General features: G+C 42.7%; 1 long non-coding RNA gene across 1 annotated transcript; it reads left to right on the top strand.

Annotated features, from left to right (window-relative positions):
* Positions 1 to 788: 788 nt before the first annotated feature.
* LOC133279430 (uncharacterized) lies at positions 789 to 3,040 on the top strand. The gene is made up of 3 exons (XR_009746890.1): positions 789 to 910; positions 2,829 to 2,912; positions 2,998 to 3,040. It is a non-coding gene; the product is annotated as an uncharacterized LOC133279430 (long non-coding RNA).
* Positions 3,041 to 18,709: the final 15,669 nt, after the last annotated feature.

An 18,709-nucleotide genomic window follows, 5' to 3' on the forward strand; every position in this document is an offset into this window, starting at 1 on the left:
TGCCCCCACCCATATGTCTGCCAGTTTTTTAGAACATCTTGCAGATATTTCCTCAAAACTTGCAGATATTTCCTCAAAACTTGCAGATGTTTCCTCAAAACTTGCGCAAGCGGTGTCTGGTTTAATCTGCACAAGCGACCACGGTTATCTTTTCTTTTGTTGTCTAATCTTTACATCAGGCTTAGCATAAATCTTAATAAACAATACCATAGTCCCTAGTTTTTCACAAGGGGAAGCTGGGAAGAAGCAGAGACAGGACACCTGACCCAAAATAACCAAAGAGGTATTCCATACCACAGCATGTCATGCCCAGTATATGAACTGGGGGCAGGTATCCAGAAGGGCTAGATCATTGCTTGGTTCAGGCAGGGTATTGGTTGGTGGATGATAAGCAATTGTATTGTCTTCCCTTGTTATTTCCCTTATTATTATTATTGGTGGTAGCAGTAGTAGTTTTGTGTTATACCTTAGTTACTAGACTGTTCTTATCTCAATCCGTGGGAGTTACGTTATTTTTGATTCTCTTCCCCATCCCTCTGGGAGTTGGGGGAGGAAGGTGGGGGGAAGTGAGTGAACGGCTGTGTGGTTCTGGGTTGCTGGCTGGGCTTAAACCATGATGCTAGTGATGAGTGTGTGTTATACCCATATACTCACAAACTACTGGTCTACCAATTCCAGTTAATTAAAGAATTTCAAAGACTTGAAGATCATACTATCTCCTCGGTCAGACATCTGAGGCTTCTGGGTCTAATTTGGGAGTAAATTCATAATTTTTTTCCCCTTTCTTCAGAACTGAGCTGTGCTTCATGTTACTCTGGGAAATCGTTCCAATGTGCCAATAGTTGTAGATGGGAAGGATGTTGTTCCAGAAGTAAACAAAGTGTTGGACAAAATGAAGCGCTTCTGCCAGGTATAAAGTACTGCCATGTTCTGTTGGGTTTGTTTTTTTTTTTAATGTAATTATACTATACCCAGCCAAGTTCTTATGTGTATTGTGAAGCACCGATTGTGGGCTAGGTCACATGAATTGTGCTCTTGTTTGACGTTAATAATAGGTCTGGCTCAAAAATGGGATTGGAGCTGGTTTTGGTATGATTTACTCCTTTATGTATTTTTGTGGGTGTTTTGTGTGATTTTTGTTTTTTGTTTTTTATTGTTGTGCTCTCCAGATTTTGTTCTTTTCACAGTAATCTTGCACTTAGTTCAGAAGTTTTGTAAAGCATTAAGTACCATTCAAATATTGCTTTATTTCTTGCTAATTTTTCAATTACTTGCCTCTATCAAGTAGAAACTCTATTTTTTTGCAAAATTCCTTTATGAGTCTATTCTTTGCAGCTTTAGTGGTGTAAAATTTTTGTTGTTTCCTAGTTAAATACAGCAGTTGAGCATTATTGTCAAATATCATTCATTATTTTGGGAGTTTTTTTGATTCTGTATATCTTTAAAATGTAGGTATATTGTCAAATCAATGGAGGAAATGCTCTGAAGAACTTAGTACTGTACCAAAGTCAAATTTGTGTCATAAAACTAATCAGTAAAAGTTCACCAAATAATAGTTTTGGTGCATTAAACATGGCTCTGAGGTGTGAAGTTGATTGTTATCCTGGTGGTAATGGCCTATATCACTGCTAACTCATATTTGTTAACCTATACAAAATGAGCCTGTACTATGTCCAGTTCCTAATGGATAAATGCCAAAACAACAATAACTGATGCCAATTAGTTTGAATTTGGTAGTTTCTTCAGGTAATGCTAGAACTGAATTGGCCACTAATTCAGTGGTGTGTTTTCCACTGTAGAGCTTTTAACTGATTAAGGTTTTTTTGATAGTGCAAACCAAGTTTTCACTGGTGCCACCCTCATTTGTTGCTAGATAGTTTCAGTTATCAGAGCCTGTGATTATCACTTCCCATGCAGCTGTATCTTCTCTGCAAAATAAGTCACATTAAGCAGTTTGCTTGGAAAGATTAATGAAGATGCTTGTTTCGGTCAACTTGCGTAAGCAGGTGGTATTTTAAAACATCTTCAGGTTACAGAAATGGTATATACTAAGAGTGCATTCTCTGTAAGATTTAACTTAAACATCTGTGGAGAAGGAGAGCAGCATCAGTGTAACCAGGTGATTTGTTGAAGAATCAATTTAGAATTGGGGAAGTTATGAAGAGTGCATGATACTAGAAAGATTAATTTGGATTGGACAAATTTAATGCATAGGGTGTTACCTGATGGGCAAAATCCAATGCAGTGTTTTGATATTATTTAATGATTGTAATTTTGTTTGTTAAAACTCTCAGTGACTGTTAAAGTTACAAGAATAGAGCAGAAACCTGCCCAGAAATACACCTTAATGCAAGCATATATGCACAAGAGAAGCCTTTTGAATGTTTGGTTTGCCAATAAATCTCTATCTCCATTGCTTTATTCATATTTTAATGTCTTCCAGTTAGCGAAGGTTTTTTCTTTCTAATTAAAGACACTTAACCCCCTCAGGTTCTGATATTTGTTACAAATAGCTCAGTGCCCAATATTTTATTCATTTTTTTAGTCTGATTTCTTTTGCCTTTGCTAACACTGTTGTGAATGCTATAGCAGTTCACACAGTTAGATACTGCAGTATTTTTAAATATGTGCATTAGACTTCTAACCCTTAATAAAGGGTTATCTTGGATATAACTGAGCTAAGAAGGTAGCTTTGCGTGTAGGCTTTAAAGTCTGGAAGCTTGAAAGGTCTCTTCAGAGACTTACTATAACAGTACCTGAAAATACAGCATTTCCAGTGTTAGAATCATTAACTTAAGTATAAAATAGTCATGGCAATATTCTTACAGCGAGTCCGTAGCAGTGAATGGAAAGGCTACCCTGGAAAGGCAATCACTGATGTGGTCAATATTGGTATTGGTGGCTCTGACTTGGTAAGCTGACTTCTATATATCTTCCACATCTTTTTGTGTGTATATATGCTTGCAATGAAGATAAAATTTTGTTGCTTCTATACAGGACCCTCTGACAGTAACTGAAGCTCTGAAACCATATTCCAAGGCAGGTCCTTGATACAGGGTTAACCAATGTACAAGGGGGGTTGTACAAGGGGGTTAGAGGAATTCACTTGCTTAAATTAAAGTATTGTCTGTACCTATCACGCCTACTAAGCAGAACAAAGGCACTAACTATTGATAAGGAAAAGCAGACACCTGGTTCTATTGACAAGGAAAAGCAGATGCCTGATTCTACTGATAAGCAGCTATTGATAAGGAAAAGCAGATGCCTGAAGGGGGAGAAGCAGATGGTTTATGGCTGGGACACTGACCAAACCCTAAAGCTGTACATGAAGACTAAAAGGTGAAAAGTTCAAGAAAAGGAAGACTCATTTATTTAATCTTGAAGACCCCTACTCACAGGAGGAAGACTCATTTACTTCATCTTGAGACCCCTGCCCCTGACCAGAGGGGCACTGTGCAGGCGCAAAGGACCCTCTAGCTCATTATAATACGTAGCAGGGATAGGACATGAATATGTATAGGCGTATTGTGCAACCTTAATAAATGTAGAGGGAAACAACACTGAGGTACACATGACTTTGAGGAATTATCCCTGTGCGTCTCAGCACTGAATAAAAAGTATACCTACTTTACAACTTTAACGAATTGTTGAGTCAATCCGCGTATCAGTTTGGCGAGCCAGCCAGGAGATCTCTGTTGGGCTGCTGGATCGGCTGAGGGGTGGACATCCTAGGCGCCCCAGGCCGCTTGCCTGGAGGAGCTCTGCTCCTCATCCGCTCACTGTGAGGACAGACAACAACCTGTGCCGGTATGCTTGAAATTTAGGGTAGGCAAACCCACCAGGTCTCCACTGCATCTCAAACTCTGGGAACCAGGATGGACCTGCTACCATAAGAAGCAGGAGAAGGGTAAGGCGGAACCATAGTGTGAGTGTGTGGGATCCCATGTGTAAGTGTTTGTGTTTCTGTGTGGCTGAGACATAGCATAGCTGTGAAGCGAGTGTGGAGTCCTGATCTGCGGTTCCATGTTCTCTACGAGGAGAGCGGCTTTGTTTTGTGTTGTGTCTGTCTTTAGTGTTAAAGATTATGGTGTTTAAGCGGTGGGGGAGGAGTAGACAAAAGTAAACTGTGGCTAATGGGGGGGTTAAGAAGAGTTCCCTCTCTGCGCCCTGGTGGCTGTATAAGAGAAGTATAACCTCTAATATCTGTAGTCCTACTCTTGAGACCTGGACTTTACACTCAGCACCAGAGGCTTGTAGCCTCACATATGGGTGCATAATAACTTTTGAACAGTGGAACCTGCTGTGGATATTAGGACAGTGTAAATTTTGCTGGAACCGAAACTATGATCTAACAACAGGGGAGTTGATCTGCAGAACCCAGAGATACTATTTTACTGAACCCCCTGAGAATATCATAAAACTTGTGTGTAGGTGCTCTCATATTTTGAAGTGCATTTGCAGAGCACTGGGAAAGAGAAGCTATAGAGATTTGCAAAAGATTGTTTCAAATGGGAGCTGGTCAAAACAAGGGAATTCTGAAGAAAAGCCCATTGGGTTACATTTTGGCACATTGGAAAGAACTGGGAGGGTCTTCTGGGGGCTCAGTAAACAAGAAAACATTGATAAAATATTGTAACCAATGTCTGTTTTTAGTTAGACTGTTGCTAACTTAAAAGTTACAATTCTCCACTCCTGTAATTTTGCATGATGTACACCCCTGTTATTTTTAATTTTTAAAATTTGATATGAAACTTCTCTGGATAAAGTTGAGTACTTGATGCGTACGTATGGAATATCAGGTCCTGTGTGCAGGTGTATCTTTTTATAAAGTCTGTGATGTTCCTATCTGTGTATGAATTGTATCTGTAAAAACATTGTGAGTGTAAAAAGCTTGCATTTGAAAAGTTAATTGCCAAGCTTGTGATTGTTTATTAGATTGGGGAAAGTTTTAATTGGGATTTTGGTGTGAAGTCTCTGAAGTTAAGTAGCAGAGGACAGGTATTAGCCCCCTATTTATTATATGATCATACATTCAGGAATGATATGGAAAGAGAACAGTGTGTCAATGAAATAGCTCTTTCCCATGGTCAATACTTGAACTTCCATTTCATCTATAAAGAAACAGTGATATTAATTAAATGTGTTTGATTTGCCTTGCCAGACTTGGATTGCTCTGGAGACTGCTAAGCATTTTTCCAATTTGATATGGAATTTTCCCTTGCTTGGATTCCCCCTTCTGTTTGTCATGTGTCAGGGTTTGATAGCAGTTCTTTAAGGATGTTTGATGCCTAAGACAGAGGATCCTTTATGGCAGTGTGTACATGTATAATTTATTTATTTTAAATTTGTCAGATCAGAAAATGGGGCTACAGCTCCCATTGTCTGGTAATTCTTAGTGAATTTAATTATATAAAGCAATGAAAATGGTTGAATTGTAGGAGGAGATTAAAAAAAACACATCTTAATCTCATAATGACATGTCTCAAGCTGGGCATGGGGAGGTTTAGTCTGGGTATTAGGAAAAATTTCTTCACCAAAAGGTGATCAGGCATTGGACCAGGCGGCCCAGGGAAGTGATGGAATCAGTGTCCCTGGAAGTGTTCAAAAAACATTGAGATGAGGCCTTTAATGACATGGCTTAGTGGTGGTTTTGGCAGTCCTGGGGTAATGGTTGGACTTGATGATCTTAAAGGTCTTTTCCAACCTGGTTAATTCTACAATTCTGTGATCAGGAGAAATGGCCTAAAAATGGAACTCTGAATTATAATACATTGTTACAATTAATGTTGGTTTTGAGGTGGCCAGGAAAATGGGATGAACTAAGATATATGGATTCACTTTCAGAAACCACCTGGAGTGGCAGACATAATGTGAAATTAATATAGCTCTGCCAGATCCCTAATTTGGGCTTTGGAAAAGGACAGGGAAAAACAGAAAGCTAAGCTGGAGAGATGTTGTTCAGCCTGTGATATTGGGGTAATGAAATAAATAGGAAAATTATATATCACAGGTACCTCTGAGAGGAGCACCCTCTATATCTGTCTTATCAGATATTGATAAGGAGGAGGAGACTGCTGTCACTGGCAACAAGCAGCACATTCACATTAAACCAGAAGTGCTGTTGCACAGACAGGCATCTGTAACCCCTGCAGAGCAGGGTGAGCAGCTGTGAGAGAAAAAAAAAAAAAGGAAAACCAAGGGGGAAAGGAGGGGAGCTTGCTCGGCTCCTGTGTTTGAGCATGGGATGAGTGCTGGGGCAGGCAAACCAGTGGGAACATACGGGACTGAGGGCTTGTTGAATAAATGTGGACAGGAGTGAACTAGGTCGTGCTATAGCCACGGCTGTGGTGGTTGCTTAGAAACTGGTGGAGGAGGAATGTCGGGCCAAGGTGGGGTAAGTGGATTCTTCTCCCATGGGATGGGATTGGTGTTTGTGTGCTGTGGGGAGTTTTGGATGTTGGAAGTGAGACTGCCCTGGGGGGGAGTGCCATGGGGTGGCTCCGGTGGCTAAATTGGAACTAGACTGACAAGGGACCTAGGTTATCTACCCTAGCAGATCCACTGGTTAAATTAAATCTATGGACTAGAGAAAATAAAGTGGAATTTTAGTGGATACAGGAGCAACTTATTCAGTGTTGAATTAGAGGGAAAAGAATTTGTTACAGATGTGGGAGCTACTGGCCACCAAGGAAAAGGAAAAAAAAAAAACAATTCTTAATTGAATGTGAATTGGAATATAATACTCCTATCTTGCCAGTAAAGAAAAGTTGCAGATTGATTCAAGATCTCGGGAATCAACAAATTTGTAGAGGATATTCAGTAGTAGCTAATTCGTATACCTTATTGACTAAATTGAATCAGAAATGGTTTGCCATCTTGGATTTAAAGGACTCTTTCTTTTGCTTACCATTGGCCAAAGAAAACCAGAATTTATTTGCTTTTGAATGGGAACATCCTGACACAGTAAGGAAAACCCAATTAACTTGGACAGTATTACCTAAAGGGTTTAAAACAGTCCAATGATTTTTGGAAATCAGTTAACACTGGAACTAGGATCATGGAAACCACCCACTCAGATGGGGACTCTGTTACAATATGTGGATGACCTATTAATTGCCACAGAAACAAAGGAAGCATGTGTCCAGTGAATGGTGGGATTATTGAATTTTCTGGGACTGAATGGTTATTGGGTAACCAGACAAAAGGCCCATCTAATCCAAGCCCAAGACTCCTACTTAGGACATGAAATAACAGGACAGAGAGAACTTGGAACTGCTAGAAAAGAAGCCATTTGTCAAACTCCATGACTGTCGACCATCAAGGAGCTCCAGACGTTCCTGGGAATGACTGGATGATGCAGACTTTGGGATGCATGGTTATGTTGTTCTGGTAAGACCCCTATATGAACGGTTAAAAGAAACCCCTCTCTCTTTGGAATGGACTGATTCAGCAGAGGAGGGCTTTAGAAATTTAAAAGTAGAGCTAATGAGAGCTGCAGCTTCGACTTCTGGATGTGACTAAATCCTCTTGGCTATATTCCTATGAAGAACAGGGAATAGCTTTGGTGGTCCTTACTCAGAAACTAGGACCCTGTAAGAGGGCAGTGGTGTATTTTTCAAAACAGCTGAATGAAGCGAGCAAAGGATGGCCTGGATGCCTAAGAGCTGTGGCAGCAGTTGTCATGAATATTGAAGAGGCTCGCATATTTACCTTGGGACAAAAGATAACTGTACTAACGTCCCATGTTGTATCAGCATTCCTGGAACAGAAAGAAGCCCACTGGTTATCTCCTTAATGTTTTTTAAAATAGCAGGCCACCCTTGTGCAACACGATGATAGAGAAATTGTGGTCACTAATGTTGTGAATCCAGCATCCTTTTGCAGGAACAACCAACAGAGCTATTAACACACGACTGCTTGGCCACTACATGAAACTGTATATTCAAGTCAACCAGATTTGAAAGAAACCTGGAACGTGCCCTGGAATTGGCTAAAGACAAAAGGATAAATATTTGGACTGATTCTAAATATGCATTCGGTGTGGTCCGTGCACATGGTGCCATCTGGAAAGAACGAGGACCTTTGAACACCCAGGAGAAACAGATTAAACATACTCCAGAAATTCTATGACTACTGAAAGCTCTTCAGCTACCTGAGGAAGTAGCTATTATGTATTGTTGAGGGCATCAACAAGGTGACTCTGAAATTGGAAGTACTCATTCCCTTAATTCCTGATGGCAAACTAACAATTGAGAAATCTAAACCTAGATATTCAAAGGAGGATAGAAAATTGATTGGAGATCTCAAAGGAGGGGAAAACAAAGAGGATGGGTTCAGATACCTGATGGGCAAATTGTAATCCCCTATAACCAACTCTGGAAGCTAGTTCAGGAGGAACATAATAAAACTCATTGGGGTAGCAAGTCTTTGTATAAATACTTAGATGAACAAATTGCAGGAAGGAACCTATATACCATAGTTCTATTACTGACAATCAGCTCTGTCTCAAGAATAATCCTAAAATTGAAAATAGAAATCAAATTGGTACAACCAGGGAGGAAGTTATCCGGAACACCACTGGCAAATAAATTTTTCTCAATTACTGAGAACAGGAGGTTACCAATATTTGTTGGTGTTAATGAATATTTTTTCAGGGTGGCCAGAAGCATTCCTTGTAGAATAAATAATACAAGACAAGTAATTGGAACATTGTTAAACAGTGTAATACGTTGTTTTAGAGTACCAGAGACAATTTCTTCCGACTGAGGCTCACCCTTTATTGCAAAATGGCTACAAGAAATTAGCAAAAATTAGAAACTGATTGGCAACTATATTTTCTGTACAGGCCTCAGGCCAGTGGGCAAGTAGGAAAAAAAAAATCAAACAACAGATTAGTAAAGTATGTCAAGATATTAGTACCAAGCCTTACCACTGGCTCTTTTAAGAATTCAAACTAAACCTCAGTTGAATAGAAGGGATTATCCAACTCGCCCTTTTAGATCCAGAGACTGGGTTTATGTTAAGAATTTTTCAGGAGATCCTCTACAGGAGAAGTGGAGCGGACTGTATCAGATAATATTGACCACCTTTACAGCAGTGAAGATAAAGAAACAACCTGCTTGATACATTGTTCAAGAATAAAGAAAGCACCAGAACCAGAGAAGACATGGCGGATCGAACCTTCAGGACCCTCGCATATGAAATTATATCAGTTGTAATTTGGATTTATGTGATAACCTACATACCAGCTTGGGACTAATACCTGAAATTAATGCAGAATGACTTAAGTTGTTAATTGTAGTGACTGTTGGGTGTGTGCACAGTTGCCTGAATCAGGAGAAGATCAAGGCCTTCCATTAATTTGTGTTCCAGTTTCTAACACTACAATTTTAAGGTTTGGAATAGTTAACCAGAATAGGATACTATGTTTGTTTAAATGCCACAGGTGTAGGTCACTATTCAAATTGTACTCACACTATTAAAATATAGATGGTATTGTGGTTCAGTGGTGGCCTGTTCCTGAAAGGAAAGGATGGTATTGGTTAAGCGAGGGTTTAACCCTATTGCTGAACAGAATACTGCATTTCATAATTTTGTGAGATGGCTAATTCCATCTTTGGGAGTATCTCAGCAACCATAGAGGAAATAGAAAGTAAAACCATTGATATAATCCAAGTGGAACAAGAATCAATGGAAATTGCTGCTCCTGAAACAGATCTGGAGGAAATCTGGAAACGAACTAAAATATTTCATGAAATGGCCAAGGATGATACCTCCTGGGGGTTTGAAGCAATGTAGAAAAAGTTACCTTCATGGTTACCTGATCTCTCCTGGTTAAGGCAACTGGTTGCAGGAATATTAATAATAATTGTTTTAATATTGATTACTTGTGGTATAACAAAACTTTCTTCATGATGGTACTCATATAGCCAAAACCCTGGCTGACCTTAAACCGGATGCTATGCTCTTCATCATTGCATCTAAGGTATGTCTACTACAACCACTGGAGTGTGACTTTAACTGTAAACGATTCAGTCAGAATGGAGACCTGTCCACAGGAAGATCTGAATCAGGGATGACTACTAAACATTCCTTGTTGGAGTCGCGGGAGACAAGCCTCATGCTCTCATGGTCAGCAAGTCTCGTTTATTTAGCAAGATACAACCCCTTTTATAGCCTGCAGTGTTAGATACATTTCCTGCTAGGATACAGCAAAATCATTGGTCAGCCCGTGCTGACGCAGGGGCCTCCCAAGCAACCGTGACCGCCTCCTGCTTCAACATGCCTCGACATGTCCCGGCTTGTCCCAGCTTGCCCAAGCATTACCGTTGCGCTATCTCAGCAAGATACCGCGGCGCTATCTCAGCAAGATACCGTGGCGCCATCTTCAGCAAGATGTACATCCTGTTTCTTGAGCAACTCAGGGTGAACATTAACCACAAGATTACCGTAGCCTTGAGGCCTATATTTCCACCAGCTGCACAGTATCATGACCTCTGTTACTTAGCCATTCTGTTGTTAAGCTCTCTACAATTCCTGGTGTGATTAATCACAAACTTGCAGCATAAGCTTGTGTTGCTGCTGAAGTACTGGGGGATTCAGAAGTCTGTCATAGTTTAAACCCTAGCTGTACAGCTTGTTCACTCACTCCCAGTGAGTGGTGCCGGGCTGGAAGCAATAGAGTGTCGTCGTCCCCCCCCCCCCCCCCCCCCCCCCCAGGGGCTTTCCCCTTCCCCACTCTTGAAGGGATGGGGAGGAAAATCAAAAGAGTGCTATGTCATTCCAGGTTACTGTTGCCAATGAATGGGCATATGATGACAGTGCATTCCGTGTAAGTTTTCGCCACATGAGTCGTGTACATTCAACTTCATCTGGATCTATGGGTATATCCCCATTATTCGGCTTGATGTGATAGATCATTTCTATGATGGCTGATTCCCGCAAAGACTGGATGCCTTTTGTCTATAGTGGTCCACTTGGCCGAACGACTCATAACATTGTCCTTGTATGGAAACCTTTTTTTCACAGCTGCCAAGAGCCGCCTCCAAAGACTGAGGGACTTTTTCTCTCTTGCAATTGCTTTGTCAATTCCCCCTTCTCTAGGAAGTGATCCCAGCTGCTTGGCTTCTGGACCTTCTAGTTCCTGACCATCAGCCCGATTGTCCCAGCATCGAAGTAACCAGGTGATGATGTGCTCCCCTGGTTGACGGGTAAAATCTTTTCGCATATTCCGTAGCTCGGTTGAGGTCCGAGGTCGAAGTTACCTCTTCCTCTTCTTCGTCATGTGATGATGACTCCTGATCAGATGCTAGACCAGGTGGTGAATACATTGTTTCTTCATCTTGCTTCACCCTTCTTGCCTCTTTTTTGCTTGTTCTCTTGCGTACAGGGGCAACCGATATTGGTACGAATTGATCCTATGGTTTGGCTGCAGTGATTATCACTGTGGTTTGAGTAGCAACTGTACTTGTTGCTGGGGTGGTGTAGCTGCTGTGCTTGGAGCTGGGGTAGCCACGCTGTCTGTTGCAGTCAAAGTTTGAGTAGCTGCTGTACTTGCCACTGGGGTAGCTGCGCTGTTCATTGCAGCCAGAGTTTGAGTAGTGACTGTACTTGTCACTGGGGGTGGTGAACTGCTGTGCTTGGAGCTGGAGTAGCTGTGCTGACTGTTGCTTGGCCCTCAGATCCACCGATGTTTTTTTGCTTTTGAAGGTGCTGGATAGTGTTGAACAAGGCCCTGTAAGCATAGGCCAAGCCCCAGCACATTGCCATGATTTGTCCGTCTCTGGTATGGCCAGAATGACCACACACCTCATTTAAGTGTTTTACTAATTCTTCTGGATTTTGCAGTTGTTCGGTGGTGAAATTCCAAAGTACTGGAGGGGCCCACTGACCTAGATACTTGCCCATACTATCCCACACACCCTGCCACTCATGACTGTCCAGCCTCAGGGAAAATCCCTTGGTCCTCCTACATTGTCGTTTGACCCCAGACAAGACCCAAACCTGACTCTGCTTAACTCTTGAAATCAGTAGTGGGCAAAACACACTCTGTATGCGTGCTAGCATGGTGATTCCCGTCACGATCAGCAAACAAGTCTCAACAGCATTAAAAGGCCATTCAAAAACTTCAAAACTCTCAAATGATGCTGTAAATGGTCTGGGGGAGGACTGGGAGGGTAAAAGAATGTCTCCTTCACAGGTTGAGCACCCGAGAAGGAGAAAAAAGATTTGTAATTGCTAAGCACTTCTGTTATATACCTCCCAAAGTATAAAGGTGGTGATCACACTGGGAACATAAGCCAGATCAGTTTCATGATCAATGATTCTATTGTATTACAAGTCATTGCCATAAAGTACAATGCGACAAAAACCTTAGCCCAAGTTAGTGATAAACACTAACACAGCAAATACCGGATAGAAGTAAGGTATGATATACTGAAATTGTGAGATCAGGAACAACAACCTTGAGAGCCAATAAATCAGCATTGTGATGACTAACTATTAATCCGGACAGATCTGTCGTTATTTCAACCCTTTGGGCCCCACATTGGGTGCCAAAAAGAACTGTCGTAGTTTAAACCCTAGCTGTACAGCTTGTTCCCTCACTCCCAGTGAGTGGTGCCGGGCTGGAAGCAGGGGAGGAGAATCGAAGAAGTGCAACTCTCACAGGTTGAGACAAGAACAATCCAGCAACCAATGTACAACACAAATCACCACTGCTACTACCAATGACAACAATGATAAGAGAAAATAACAAGGGAAGAGAATACAATACCACCCGCAGAGAAACGAGTTCGACCCCGAAGCCTGTGTCCTTCCGGGTAACTCCCAGTTACCGCCCACCCCGGGCATGACGTGCTGTGGTATGGAGTACCTCTTTGACTAGCTTGGGTCAGGTGTCCTGTCTCTGCTTCCTCCTGGCTTCCCCTCCTCCCTGGCAGAGCATGAGCCTCACAAAGTCCTTGGTTAGGGTAAACATTACTTAGCAACAACTGAAAATATCGGTATTGTCAGCACTTTTCCCAGCCTGAAGACAAAACACAGTGCTGCACCAGCTACCAGGAAAGAGAAAATTTGACTGCTACTGCTAAACCCAGGACAGTATCCACCCCTTATTCCATACCATTCATGTCATGCTCAGATCCCACATTTTCAATATACCATCGCTCTCCCACATGTATACATCCATATACACACACAGACCAAGAGAAAGAGATCATTTTCTTAGTGCATGGACCAATCCCTATAATGCTGCCGAGTCCATTGGGTCCATGATGTCAAAACAGCGCTGCACCAGCTACCAAGAAGGAGAAAAATTGACTGCTACTGCTAAACCCAGGACAAAGTAAAGTGCTGAAAATCACTTAACCTAAACCAAATTGGTTTAGCATCAGATCCTATGTAGATGTTAAGTTCTTGATATTATTATTTCGTTCCTTACTTTTATTTGAGGGTACTTCTGGTCCTTTAAAAGTAGTGTTACTTGTTAACAATATTTTGCATCTGCATTAATTGCATGTAGTTTGGGAATCTTCGTTCTCTTTTAGGGTAGTAACAGTGTTTTCACCTAAAAAACTTAAATGAGTTAGTTGAGCACTACAAATACTAAGCTTTCTTAAAGTGGTGGAGATGCCACTTATTTCTGAATGCAGACTTAATAGCTGCCTTTAAGTCTTGTCTTTTGTTTACAGAATATAGTTGGGGGGGTGGTGGTTTGGGTTTTTTGTTGTTTTCTTCTGTTGAAGGAAAACTGCAACAAATGAATGTGTGTGTAATGTTGGTGCTCATTATCTTTTTTGCTATACTGCAGCCAAGCAAGAACTTATGGAATAATAAACTTCACAAACTAATACAGCTGGCACTCCAGAACCAAGTAGCTGCTTGCTCACTCCCCCACTTCCTCCCCCTGCTCCTGGAGGGATGGGGAGGAGAATTGAAAGAATGTAACTCCCATGGTCTGAGATAGGAACAGTTCAGTAACTAAGGTATAACAGAAACCACTGCTGCTACCACCAATAATAATGATAAGGGAAATAACAAGGGACTAGAATACAACTGCTCACCACCTGCCGACTGATACCCAGCCCAACCCAAGCAGTGATCTACCCCTTTTGGCTAACTGCCTCCAGTTTATGTACTGGGCATAACATGCTGTGGTATGGAATACCTCTTTGGCTAGTTTGGGTCAGATGTCCTGTCTCTGCTTGCTCCCGGCTTCCCCTCCTCCATGGGAGAGCAAGAGGCTCACAAAGTCCTTGGTTAGAGTAAACAATACTTATCAGCAACTAACAACATGGGTGTTATCACACAGGTGCATATCATGCCTTAGTGCATTGACCAGTACATATAGAGCTGCTGAGTTTATCTGGTCCATGATGTTGGGCTCCAACTCTTGTAACAGTCTTTCAAAGCAGGAGAGGCTGTGTGCAGGTGTGCAGTGTTAGGTCGTTCACTGCTAATGATACTGCAGAACTCATTTGGTTTCATCAAAGTTCATTCTTTGTTGGGATGATGGTTGGAGGGAAGTCAGGGCCAGTCGTTGGTCATCTGAAGACATCCAGTTGGTAGGCTATAGAAGTGCTACATAGCAGGCAACAGCATACAATTAAGTTCATTTGCTGCTTTCCCCTAAAATCAAATCCCCTTGAGGTATACATCAGACTTCCCCATTTTCCCGCATTACCTACCATGTATGTGAGGGCCCCTGAGCAAAATGAATCCAACGAGTGGGTTTGCTTTTACATGAAACAGGAATAGCCCAGACTGTCTTCCCCAGCAATATCTTTATGTGCACCACGGGAACTTTATCCCCCTCTACAGTACGTACAATTTCTGACTGGTCTGGGCCAGCCCTGTTGGCAGACCTTCTGGTTTTGATCAACCAGGTGGCCTTTGGTAAGTGTGTATCCCAATGTTTGAAAGTTCCCCCACCCATTGCTCTCAGTGTAGTTTTTAATAGGCCACTGTACAGTTTCCCAGAGGCTGGTGCATTGTAGGGAATGTGATATACCCACTTAATGCCATGCTCTTTGGCAAAAGTGTCTATAAGCTTGTTCTAGAAATGTGTCCCATTGTCTGACTCAGTTGTTTCTGGGGTGCCATGTTGCCACAAAATCTGTTTCTCAAGGCCCAGGAGAGTGTTCTGGGCAGTGGCGTGAGGCACAGCATATGTTTCCAGCCATCTGGTGGTTGCCTCCACCATAGTAAGCACGTGGCGCTTGCCTTGGTGGGTTGGTGGGAATATGATATAATCAATCTCCCAGTCCTCCCCATATTTGTACTTCAGCCATTGTCCTCCATACCAAAGAGGCTTTAACTGTTTAAATTTCTTAATTGCAGCACATGTTTCACAGTCACGAATAACCTGGTCAGTAGTGTCCATTTTTAAGTCCACTCCTCGATCACGAGCCCATCTGTATGTTGCATCTCTGCCTTGATGGACTGAGGTGTCATGGGACCACAGGGCCAAAAATAGTTCACCCTTATGTTGCCAATCTAAGTCCATCTGAGCCACTTCAATCTTAGCCGCTTTATCCACCTGTTGGTTGTTCTGATGTTCCTCAGGGGGAGAAGTCTTGGGTTCATGAGCATCTACATGGTGTACTTTCACCCCCAGGTTCTGCACCTGGGTAGCAATATCTTGCCACATTGCAGCAGCCCAGATGGGTTTCCCTCTGCATTGCCAGTTGCTCTGCTTCCATTGCTGCAACCACCCCCACAAGGCATTTGCCACCATCCATGACTCAGTATAGAGATAAAGTACTGGCTGCTTTTCTCATTCAGCAATGTCCAAGGCCAGCTGGATGGCTTTCACGTTGGCAAACTGACTCAATCCACCCTCTCCTTCAGCTGTTTCTGAAACTTATTGTTGCGGTCTCCATGCAGCTGCCTTCCATCTCCGATGCTTTCCCACAATACGGCAAGACCCATCAGTAAACAAGGCATATTGCTTTTCACTTTCTGACAGTTTATTGTATGGTGGGCCCTCTTCAGCATGCATCACCTCCTCCTCTGGTGACATTCCAAAATCTTTGCCCTCTGGCCAGACCATGATGACTTCTAGAATTCCTGGATGACTGGGTTTTCCAATTCAGCTCATTTTGTAATTAGTGCAGCCTACTTATTCCATGTAGCATCAGTAGCATGATGTGTAAAGGAGACCCTGCCTTTAAACATCCAGCCCAGCACAGGCAGCCGGGGTGCCAGGAGGAGCTATGCTTCAGTGACAATCACTTCTGAAGCAGCTCAGACCCCGTCATAGGCTTCCAGTATGTCTTTTTCAGTTGGGGTATAGCTGTCCTCAGATCCTCTGTATCCCTGCCTCCAAAAGCCAAGGGGTCAACCTTGAGTCTCCCCTGGAGCTTTCTGCCAGAGGCTCCAGGTATGATCATTCTCCCCAGCTGCTGTATAAAGCAAAGTTTTCACATCTGGCCCAGTCTGGACTGGTCCAAGGGCTACTGCATGAACTATCTCTCATTTGATTTGGTCAAAGGCTTGTTGTTGCTCAGGGCCCCATTTAATATCATTCGTCTTCCCGATCACATGAGAGTGAAGGCTTGCAATCAAACTGTAATTTGGGATGTGCATTCTCCAGAACCCCACAACACCCAAGAACGCTTTTGTTTCTTACTAGTTGTTGGAGACATTGCAGTTATCTTGTTGATCACATCTGTGGGGATCTGGCGATGTCCATCTTGCCATTTTAATCCCCAAAATTGAATTTCCTGTGCAGGTTCGTTGACCTTACTCTGTTTCATGGCAAAACTGGCTTTCAGCAGGATTTGGATTATTTTCCTCCCTTTCTCAAAGATTTCTTCCACTGTATCACCTCACATGATAATGTCATCAATGTCCTGAAGGTGTTCTGGAGCTTGCCCCTGTTCCAGGGCAGTCTGGATCAGTCCATGGCAGATGGTAGGGCTGTGTTTCCACCCCTGGGCAATAGGTTCCAAGTGTACTGGATACACCTCCAAGTAAAAACAAACTGTGGCCTGCCCTCTGCTGCTGAAGGAATTGAGAAAAATGCATTGGCAATATCATTTGTGGCATACCAGTTGGCTGCATTTGACTTCAGTTCATATTGAAGTTCTAGCATGTCCTGTACAGCAGCACTCAATGGTGGTGTGACTTCATTAAGGCCACGATAGTCTGCTGTTAGTCTCCGATCTCTGATAGACTTTTGCACTGGCCATATGGGGCTATTAAAGGGTGAGTGGGTTTTGCTGATCAGTCCTCCACACTCCAGTCTACAGCAGGTCAGCGTATGGTTGGGAATCAGGGAGTCTCGGATGGTGCGATATTGCTGCTGGTGCACTGTTGTTGTGATTGGAACTTCTCGTTCTTCGACCTTCAGCAACCCCACAAGAGAAGAATCCTCTGAGAGACCAGGGAAGGGGGACAGCTGCTCAATTTCCTCAGTTTCCAAAGCAGCAACACTAAAAGTTCATTGTTACCCTTTTGGGTCTTTGAAGTACCCTCTTCTGAGGTAATGTATGCCAAGGATGCATGGAGTTTCTGGACCAGTCACAATGGAGTGCTTTTGCCACTTCCTCTCAGTCAGGCTGATTTCAGCCTCCAGTGCAGTCAACTCTTGGGATCCTCCTGTCACTCCAGAAATATATAATTGGGTTCCACCCCTTGACAGTTTGATTGTATCAGAGTACCCTGTGCACTGTTATCTACTAGAGCCTTATACTTCTGTGGGACTGATTTGCCAGGCCATCTGATCCACACAGTCCAGTAAATCTGATTGTCCCCTGTCTCCACCTGGCTGTGGATAGTCTTTATCACAGGAGCTGGAGTAAAATCAGCTCTTCTACTCCATGTGGGAACCTGCTCACCAGAAACTGAAGCCACAGCTTTAATGGGATGATCATCCTTGACCTTTGTTCTTCTCTTCACTGAGGTAGGTTTTACATCCCACTTCCTCATGTTTTCTCCATGATCCCGCAGGTATCCCGCATGACATATACCTCCTATATCTTCTCTCTCGAGCAGTAGGATGCCTCTTGTTGATGGCTGAGATGTGGGTTGTTGCACGGGGGGACTGGATAAATCGGATAGATCATCTCTCAATTTTTTGAACTCCTGAGACTGTTTTTCACAGCTGAAATGATGGAAAGGGTGAGATTGTTTTCAAACTCTTGGAGTTGATGAATTATTTCATGCACTGTTGGTGGTGGTATATCATTCCAGGTTACTGCTGCCAATGTGTGGGGATATGATGATGGTGCATTCCATGTAAATTTCCGCTATATGGGTTGTGTACATTTGATTTAATCTGGATCTATGGGTCCTTTCCAGGCATCCTGTTTATGGTAGATCATCTCTACAATGGCTGATTCCCTCAGAGTGTGGATGCCTTTCTCTAGAGTAGTCCACTTGGCCAAATGACTCATAACATCGTCCTTGTTTGGAAATATTTCTTTCACAGCTGCCAAGAGCCGCCTCCAAAGCCTGAGGGATCATTTCTCTTTTGCAATTCTTTTGTCAATTCCCCCTTCTCTAGCAAGAGATCCCAGCTGTTTGGCTTCTCTACCTTCATGACCGTCAGCCCCATTGTCCCAGCATCAGAGCAGCCAGGTGATGATGTGCTCCCCTAGTTGACGGGTAAAATCTTCTGCATTTTCCATAGCTTGGTTGAGGTCTGGGGTCGAGAAGTCACTTCTTTTTCTTCTTTCTCTGATTCACATAATAATAACTTCTGGTC

This window comes from Pezoporus flaviventris, unplaced genomic scaffold (genome assembly GCF_033815535.1).
Source record: "Pezoporus flaviventris isolate CSIRO_AGI_PZ_B2104156 unplaced genomic scaffold, CSIRO_AGI_Pfla_v1 ptg000077l, whole genome shotgun sequence".
NCBI classification, from domain to species: domain Eukaryota; kingdom Metazoa; phylum Chordata; class Aves; order Psittaciformes; family Psittacidae; genus Pezoporus; species Pezoporus flaviventris.